The following is a 10,600-nucleotide window of genomic DNA, read 5'->3' as shown; positions in this document are numbered from 1 at the left end:
TGCTGCTATCATCATGTGCTGCCGCCCCCACACACATGCATCCCGGCCGGGGCCCCCACCAAGGGCCACCAGTACTCTAGTCTTGGGACATTTTGGAAGTGTTTGAATTCTAATTTTGAATCTCTCGATGTTCCGATTGTCACTGATAATTACTGACATGGAATAATGAGAGTTGCTACCTATATATTAATAGGTCAGTCACATGTTGTTGTGTGTCAGTGTTGTCATTAGCTGTTGTTGCTACGTGTCCCTGTTGTGTGTCAGTGTTGGGGTTACCTGGCAGCCTGGCAGCCAGTGTCTCACACTATACTGCACTAGTGGCAACTACAGGAATGTGTCTGTGCCATGTCACAGGCTATAAGGTCACAACTGGCTGACACTTTAGGGAAAGGACAAATATGTTGTGACATAACATGATGAAAGTGATGGTGTGGGTGGCATGAGGCGTGCCCAATTCTGCAGGTTAATCTTTGTACTTTACCTGCTGTATTGACATCTTTAGCTTTATGTACACAAGCCAGCAAGTAGGTACTTGTTATAGAAAACTGCTTGTTAAATCATCCCCACAATAAAAATAATAAAAACACAACAATAAACATTTGTCTCAAGGATAAAACAGTTACTACTAGATAAGCTTGCACAGGAGACATCCGTATTTTAGGAGACATTTCCAAACTCATATTATCTTCTCTTATAATACACAGCACTACTATTATAGCAATTTTAGATAATTATTTTTTTACATTGAATCCTTTCTCATCCATTGAGAAATAATCATACACCCAATTCATCTGCAGTTTTGTGCTTCATTACAGATATGATTTACAAAATGTATTCAGTTTTAGCAGAAATGATTGAATAGAACAATATACTTTTATATTTTAATTTACAGTTGCATATAATGTTCATATTCCAAATGATCTCAGTATTCCCAACAGCTTCACCCTTTTATTTGGTTCTAATACTTCTTGCTTTATCTGTGATTACCACGGGTGTGTGTACTCCTAAAAAATGCACACAGGATTTTCTGCTTTGAAAATGCTATTGTGGAAGAAAAAAAAAGTTTACTACAGTACTTACAGGACCTGTGGTCTCCCTGGCTTACAGGGATCTCCCCCTATCCACTGGGAGTGAGCTGCTGGTAGGGGAGATGGCTGCTGGGAGATGTAGTTCTCCCTGCTGCTGCCTCTGGATCTACAAGGAAGTGGGTCACAGACACACATAGGGGTCACACACTCACTCATACAGTATTTGCATGGGGAAGACACTGATTCAGAAGGTGAGTAATTAATGACTAGTAAGCTAATTGTACACTTCTTACGTAATTAGTCAATCACTGTCTGGCTGCAGACTTGGAGCCAGGTAGAGAATGCTGGGGCATTGCTCCAGTCAGGGTATGGAGACTTTCCTGTAGCCCTGCACCCTCTTATACCGTGTTCTCACTGCTAGTGAGAAATACACAGCTTTTACCCGGCATTAAAATACCGGGGACTGCAGGGACGGACCCCCGTTCTCACTGCACGGCAAATTTCCAGGTGAAGAAGTTCTACCCGGTAATTTGCCTTTTAACACGGGTTTTTATGCAATGAGACCCGTGCCTGCATACCCGGATCTGAAACATGGGTAAAAAGAAGGGTTTTACCCGTATATGAGATCTGGGTATGCGACCCGTTCACACTGCAAAAAAAAAAAATCAGAATGCTGGCTGCCATAGACTGTCTGGCTGCAGGCTCAGAGGCAGGTAGTGAATGCTGTACTCTGATTTGTGGATAGAAGCATCCATCCAGCAAATCAAGATGATGACAGCCATTCACCATCTGGCTGTACTAAGGGGAAAATGCAGTAAAACCCCTTTTTTACTGCATTTTCCTATATACTATTACCCGGCCGTACCGATTTCTCCGGTCAGGGGCTCCTCCAAGATTCTGGAGCACCCAAGGCAGCTGCCAAAAGCTGCTTAATAGTAGAGCTGGCTGTGTTCCTTTGACAGCTGCCCAGTGTATGCATATATTAAGATGGCACTGTCTATGAGGTCCAATACAATTGAAGTCACAGAGGATCTGTTTGACAACCCTTTACATATCACAGTTCATCAATTGGTGACAGATAAAAACCTTGGGTCAGTGAAATGCTGTGTGCTAAGTGATGAGCCAGGAATCTTGTTGTTAGGTGCTTGGCTCTCTGACATTACACAATTACACAATTTTCACCAGAACTTTTTGTGCAGACTGTGAAAGCCTCATGCACTTCTGCATTACTAGTGACAATCCTTTGACCATACTTCAAGTCTCCCACATTCCCCTCAGAGTCCCCGCTCCCCCCCGGACCTGGGGAAAGAAGTGCCGTAAATCGCGGGTTTGGGGGAGGGAGCGGGACTAAAATGACGCGAATTGCGGGGCTTTTAAACATCAGCCTTGTCCCCGCCCCCCGACCTGCACATTTGGTTGTCCTCTAAGGGCTTCTCCCGGAGAGTGACATTAAAAAGTCGGTAAGTATGCCTTTGACATGAAATTGATCTTTTAAGAGATCCTTTGACTCTTCAAAGAGGCAACTGGCTTTAAAAATTATTTACATTATGATTTAACAGCTAGTAAGCCTGCTTGAAGCAAATGCTATGCAAGCTAGTAGATGTAGTTTCACTCGCTGCCAACAGATGGCAGTGTTTCGGAGACACACTGACATATATATATATAAGATACCGGACTAAAAACTACTGAGCTATTGGTGGTATTGGAGGTTGCTGCTGATAGTGCAAGTCAGTGTGACCCAACCTCAGGCCTCAAGTTTCAGTAATAGTCCAGGTTTAATTGATATCCACACATGAGCACAGATGGCTAAATCAAAACTATTTAAGACACTTGTGCTCAAGTCAAACTTGCCCCCCCCCCCCCGCCACTCCCGACCCCACAGAAAAGTGCTCTAGTCTCTCGCAGGTGCACAGCCCCCCTTGGTTGACCACTGCAGTGCACGTCATCATAGATCCACCCCCTGCATAAAATGCCTGTAGTATTGACATTGTATAGCAAGGGCATGGCCACAATGACATGACCATAAGCACCATGCCCACAACAGCGCCCACACCGCTCCACCTATACAGCATCATGCTTACCCTACATACCCTCTGCTGTTGCCAGCTGGCTGTCCTCTTCTGGAGGGGGCAGCTGGAATGTCAGCAACTCTGGCTCAAGTACTCTGGTTAGTAACCCCTGGTGTACGGGATAGATAAACGGTCTAATCGAGGACCCATAAAGGCACCTAAAGGGACTAAACTCTGGGCTCATACAAATCTAGTTACATAATGACTAATATGTGCAGTTATACTAACTTTTTGGAAACATACATTAAAAAAAATGGAAGGAGACAGTAGATGATGTTTGTGTTTCTCCAAACTCATCAGCATAATTATGTTATTAAAAATAACATTATGAATGCATTTAACATGATAATACTGAGGGTTTCAAGAATCTAATATTTTACTTGACTTTGTCACGTTTCGTGAAGCACCAGCTGGAGTGTAGCGGAGGCTGGGTGCTTTAATATAAGGTTGTTGCATTAACGACAGAATGGAGTGAAGCAAAGAGATAAAATATAACCTTATTTAATGAAGATACTGTGGTACAGGTTGTAATAATGGCACAAGAATAATACTGTAGTTTCTGGAAAGATAAAAGTCAATGATATGCAATACTTTATTGAAGAAGTTGAAGATGCTTGGTAATTGAAAGAAGTATTGAAGAATGGTTGAAGAATTGGATGATTGGATGGAGACTTGGATGATTGAATGAAGATTGGTTGATTGTAATAATAATTGGATGATTGGATGAAGATTGGATGATTGGAAGAATAATTGGATGGTTGGATGAATATTGGATAATTGGAAAAATACTTGGATGATTGGATGAAGATTGGATGATTGGAAGAATAATTGGATGATTGAATGATTGGGTAAAGAATTGAAGAATTGGATGAGGGAAAAATGATGAAGTTAGAGTGACCTTGCTGAATAGGATCGTAGCTGCAGAACCAGTAGTAACCGTGGAGAATAACCGTCAGGAGTGAGGAGAAAGATAATACCCCTTTGGGGGGCTAACCTTGTCCAGTCCGTTTAGGCGGCAGCAGGTTCCATGGTACACAGGATTAGCAGTGAGACGATCAGCAGGAATAGAGGATTACTTCACCAGAGGCGCAGGAACTGTAGGGAATGCTACAGACAGCCAGGAGTGGACAATGATGCATAGGGATGGACATCATTGTACTGACTGCTGGACTTGCCCGGCAAGTCAGTACTTGAAGGGTGAGCTGTGTGGCGATTGGACAGCTGTTTGACAGCACTAGATGGAGCCGCGCAGTATAGGCTGATGGATCCCAAAACATGGCCACCGCCAGCGTAGGCGACAGAAACCAGCTGGCGGGGATTGAGCGCACATGCGCTGCTGCCGGCGATTCCAGCCAGAGACCAAACCAACACAGACCCGTCATGGCGGCCCACATCTCACGCCATCCGGACCCTGCATGGCACCGGAGTACATGCCACCACTGTCACCCGGTGGTGACAGTGCGGGAGTATGCACACCACCAGTACAAGGAATAGGAGCGGAGGTGAGCACTGTGACAGGAGACACGCTGACACAAGTTCTAGGGCCAGGCACAGCACAGGGGAATTGGGTAGCAGCCATGGTGGTTGTGACAGACTTTAACATACAGTTGATAAGATTATACATTTCTAAATGCTGAACACTTTAATAACCGGCCAGGGTCCCATCACCTGTACAATGCAGTTGACATGTGCCATGCTTAGCTTATGTGCAATAGCTAAAGCCTGGCATCTATGGCAGCTGCAGACCATAGAAGCCCGCTAAGGCTGCACGGCGAGGCCGGGAGTGGCTTCCTACTGAAAGTCAGCTCTCTGCCTATCACAGCCCAGATAGACAGTCCCAGAAGGAGGAAACACTTCCCAATGGGACTTCCTGTCCTGCGGGTTATTGGCAGGCAACACTTTCAGTAGGAAGTCACTGCCGTTCACAATGAAGCCACTCACTGTAGTTTAACGGACTGCATGTGGCTTCACGAATGCTGAACAGGGTGGCAGATTTTACTGGGGGGCTGCAGGACTGCAGCCCATAGGTATTATCTGCCACTGCTTTCATCTCATAGAGACCATAGCTCTAAACTGATACTAGTGAACTGATAATCTGCAGAAAAACAGTACCATCATTATGTTGTGTTTTTTTTTTTTTATCAAGGTCTTTTGAGTTTGCTCCAGAATTCCTTTAAATCATTGCAAATAGAACTATTTTTTTTAAAACTGAATTTAGAATATTTACTTCTCCAGTGTCCCAAAATGTAGATACAGTTTGTTACACAGTTGATTATTTGCTTAAATTTATGGCTATAGTTATCTTTCTTCATTTTCAGTTCAGTGCCTTTGTCCAGGATACTAATGTATCTGCATTGTCAAGAAGCAATATATAGTATTGAAATACAAAATACCAGAGGGTGATTATTCATCGGAACCCCTAGTTACTCACTAAGGGCCAGATATATCAAGCTTCAAAAAGTGATAAAGTGGAGAATGATAAACAGCCAGCCAATCAGCTCTTACCTGTCATTTATCAAATCCAGCCTATAACATGGCAGGTTGGAGCTGATTGGCTGGCTGTTTATCACTCTCCGGGCGAAATGTAATAGGGTGCGTTTTTTTAGACTAAAAAAAAATCGCACCAAATCGCACCTTTAAAAATCGCGTTTTTTGCCGCGAATTCGCATATGTAATGAGATGCGAATTAGCGGCAAAAAATGCGATTTGCCGCGATTTGCCGCGATTTTTAGTCATGAAAATGTGCGCATTTTCAGTCATGAAAATGTGCGCATTTTCATAAATGCGATTTTGTGCTAAAAAAAAAAAGTAAAAAAAAAAATGGCGTGGGGTCCCCCCTCCTAAGCATAACCAGCCCCGGGCTCATTGAGCCGGACCTGGTTCCAAAAATACGGGGGGACAAAAAGCATAGGGGTCCCCCGTATTTCTGAAACCAGCCCCGGACTCTTGGACCGGTCCTGGTTCCAAAAATACGGGGGACAAAAAATCTGGGGGTCCCCCGTATTTTGAAACCAGCACCGGGCTCCAACAGCCCGCGGTGTCATGCCACAGCCGGGGGACACTTTTTATACAAGGTCCCCCGGCCAAAACATGAGCACCGTGGCTGGTCAGCCTTGGACGGGGTACCTGGAGGAGTGGGGACCCCCCCAATAAAGGGGTCCCCCCCCCCAGGCTTCACCCGTCCAGGGCTGAAGCCCGGGGCTGTCACCGGCGTCCGTGGCCAGTGGACGCCGGCCTGATAGGGTTAAATCCATCATACATATCATTACATTGCTTTTTACCGGCGAACTACAAGTGCCAGCAGACCTCCCCCGCATGCTGGGACTTGGAGAACCACAAGTCCCAGCATGCAGGGCATTAATGGGCCCGCTGGGACTTGTAGTCCACCTGTAAAAAGAATGTTTATAAAAAACACACACACAGAGAAGTACAAGTTTATTACACACACACACCTCAATTTTACACCAGCGTTACTTACCATTCCTGGATCCAGCGCTGGTCTGGCTGCTTTACAGCCGGCTCCCCCCGCACTGACAGGCAGCGGGGAGAACCGCTTTCTCCGTTGCCTGTCACCGGCTTTCTCCGTAGCTTCTGTAGCTCTGTCCCAGTGCTACAGAGGCTGAGAGCGTGATTGGCTGAGCTACAGTATGCGTCTCCATGGAGACGCATAGCTCAGTCCTGATTGGCTGAGCTATGCGTCTCCATGGAGACGCATACTGTAGCTCAGCCAATCACGCTCTCAGCCTCTGTAGCACTGGGACAGAGCTACAGAAGCTACGGAGAAAGCCGGTGACAGGCAACGGAGAAAGCGGTTCTCCCCGCTGCCTGTCAGTGCGGGGGGAGCCGGCTGTAAAGCAGCCAGACCAGCGCTGGATCCAGGAATGGTAAGTAACGCTGGTGTAAAATTGAGGTGTGTGTGTGTAATAAACTTGTACTTCTCTGTGTGTGTGTTTTTTATAAACATTCTTTTTACAGGTGTTTGACATTATGTGGAACTGAATAATTATTGGGTAGTATGTACGGTGTATATCGACCATTTTCTGGATCATTTTGGTTGGTCTGATATGTTCTAATCATTAGCATATTACAAGGACTGGAGGGGGGTTATCTGTGCAGCGATTATATTGTGCGGAGCTAGAGGCTGCGCTTATCGGGAGCTCGGTCCGGTGGTATTGGTTAATATGAGCAAACAATTGGATAGTGCTGCACTCGGCTCTTTTGTGTTTGTGTTAATGATCAACAATGTGGTGTAATGGGTAAAACAAGGTTTTAAAATACATAAAAATTGATTTGTCCAGAAGTTCATGGAGACAATGGCAGACAGCAATATATTTTTTTTTATTGAGAATCTTGAATATAACCCCTTTGCATATCACTGGCTACTAAGTAAGGGCACACACAGATTTGCAGGACCTGCTTCTCAGAACCATAGGCAAAACTTCAGCCTACTCCCCCCTGCTTTCCCTGGAGGCCCTCTGCACCCTCCCCTTTGCCACCCACAACAGAGTATAAGGAGGAGGTGGCAACAAACTAGGGAAGTATGTCTCAAGGGGACGTATGGAGGTGAGGTCTTAGAAGTTCCACAGCCAATTCCTGCATTAAGTACAACAAGGATCCTCATAGACATCCTTGATTTTTTGATTTGAAGACTTGGTGGTGCCCCCCTAGATCCCGGTGCCCTAGGCAGTTGCCTTAAGCTGCCTAATGGTAGAGCAGGCCCTGCATGGTAATCATAAAGCAATGGAAAGTGTGTCACCCTCAGTTGTTGCTTCTATTCTATAAACTCACTTTAAATAGATTAATTGATTTTTCACTATACTGTCATTGGAGAGGCACTACTGTCTTTTCAGTAAAGCTGGCTATACATTGGGTGATTTACATGCGATTTGGGCTCTTTTCATGTGATTGCAGCAATCAATCAAATGAAAAGCATCCAAATCACATTTGATTGATAGCAGGATCACATCCGAGCCGAGCAGGTTGGATGGCATCGTATGTGACATATCATATATTAAAGGATTGCATACGATATATTGCATCTGATCCTGCCGCCTGTAAAGGTCTCGGGCAGCTCAAGGGGGATTGCCTGCGACTTTTTCAAGGGGAGATTCGTACAAGTGTATGGGGGCCTTAAGTGTTCAAGATTCTCCATTACTGCACACCCTAGTTATTTTTATCATCCTTTCAAGTTCACAGCATATAAACAACCCTAAACTGAATTGTCATAGGTCTTGGTGTAATAGCAATCTGAGCAATGTTCCATTGTATTAAAATGTGGATTCTGTCATGATAGTTGAGCGGAGGGCACTGTTGGTATAACTGGAGGTGAGCAAATGTGTTAATGTTTATTACAAAGGTTTTTCAGTCTGTTTATTTACGGTCTGTTCAATTTGTGGAACCCTTGCTGCCAGACTTAAGGTCCATACACACTGGGCTGAAAAATGGTCAATGCATATACATTGTAGCGATTTTCCTGGGGTGGATGACTTTCCATAGCAGATGAGCGGCCGGGCCAGCGATGATGTAGGATCGCACATCAGCACTCACCGCTTATCGCTGCCCCGTACACACTGGGCGTCTTTAGAGCTGAAAGTCACCCAGTGTGTATGGGCCTTTATTGAGACATCATTCTACAAGCACAAGAAAGCCTCAACCACTTAAAGAACTATAAGTGGCAATATGCCCTTACAGCAAAGGCTTCAGGGATTGATGCAACTTGTGATTGTACACACTACATTAATGATTATCTGACTGACATGTTACATTGAATCCAATCTGGTGAGGTTGGGATACCCAGAACAATGCAGCTAGGGGGCATTTTTGATAGGTTCAGTCCACTAGGAATTTCCATCCCAACCAGACAGGGCCTAGCTCAGATTTTACCTTAAATTGCTTGTTCAATGTTTACGATTTGTGACACAGATATAGATATACTTCATTGCAGATTTACATACAATACAAGTTATATAGACTTGGGCTCACCCCACAGTGTACATTTGTTCTTACTTATAGATCTTATCACACAGAAAACAAAGGTCTAGATTTTGTCCCTAGACCATATAGATAAACAAAGGGCATTGAGTGCAAAATGAGGTTTGCAAAAGTATTATCTGTAAGCAGCATGCCACTTATGGGGTGTACACAGGGGCCAACCTGGTGGCCATCAATATCTATGCTATATCGATGGCCAACAGGACCCGACGGGTTACCGGCATAAGCCAGGAGGGAGGGAGGGATGTTGTGTGTGTGTGTGTGTGGGGATGCTGCATTGAGCAGCATGGCACTGCTTTCCATCTAGCAGTACGAAATAGACCTACCTGCACAGTCTATTTCTGCTTTAAATCCTGATCCCACGGGTCCACGCATTGGGATTGAATCTGCATCAAATGCGGCTAACACCCTGAGATTCAGGGTCACTTTCAATATCAATAGGACTATGGGTCTTATTCTGGTTGCCTCGCTCGTACATGAATTAATTCGCAGAGCGTATCGTAGCTCACTACGCATGTGTACCATTCGCAAGGCGCATGTGCAGGTTTGGGCTCGCGACCTTAGGAGTAGAAATGCGCTAGCGAACGAACTCATGCAGAGTAGGTGTAATGTGGCTGTACGGATGGGCGCGGCCACAAAACTGGGTAGTAACCAGGGTGTATACTGGGGTGGTGACTCCACTGTGCGAACGCTTGGGCTGATCAAACTCAAATCCCTCGCTCTGTAAATTTAGTAAGATGGGAGTTCTATTGAAGAAGGGATGTCACCCATAGCAACCAATCAAATTCTATTATTTTCTAGAAGGTATTAAATAAATACTGTAAGAAGTAGAATCTGATGGGTTGCTATAGGCAACATCCCATCTTTAATAGCTCCCATCTTACTAAATTTACCCCTCTGTACTCCACATTAGCGGTAACCAGCCAAGGATAAGGACTTGAGTCAGAGCCAAACATAAAGGTGACCAATTTGTTTAGCAAACTGCACATGTGCGCACATTGGTGGTTATTCTGGTTGAATCGTTCCGCTACGTGAGCAGATGGAACACACGTTTTTTTCCACTGCGCATGTGTACCTTACGCAATGCGCATGTGCGACGACAGCACCCCGCTAGCGGACGGTACTCTCCGATCAAAAAGACGAGTCCGATCACAGATGGACAAAGTGGGCGTATTGTGCGCATTTTTATGGGAGAGGCTAGAAAATAGGGCTAAACTGGGCGTATCCCTGGGTGTACACGGGAGCGTATACCCAAACTGCACGGAAGTTGGGCAAGTGCTCGGGACACTTTTGCCTCTAAACCATCGGTCCGGCAAAAACTGCTCCCTAGCACTCTTAGACCATCCGGCTGAGTACGGCCACAACCGATCGGCTAATTAACGCTTACCACCAGTCACATGATGCCCACTTTGATCAGGAATGTTTGCTGGTTAGGTCTTTCTAGTCAGTTGTCATTAGAATATATGATTACATGGGGGTAATCCAGCCCCTAAAAAAAGTGTATTTATCATA

Source organism: Crinia signifera, chromosome 4, assembly GCF_055691185.1.
Source record: "Crinia signifera chromosome 4, ASM5569118v1, whole genome shotgun sequence".
NCBI classification, from domain to species: Eukaryota; Metazoa; Chordata; class Amphibia; order Anura; family Myobatrachidae; genus Crinia; species Crinia signifera.
Note: the sequence above shows the minus strand (reverse complement) of the source record.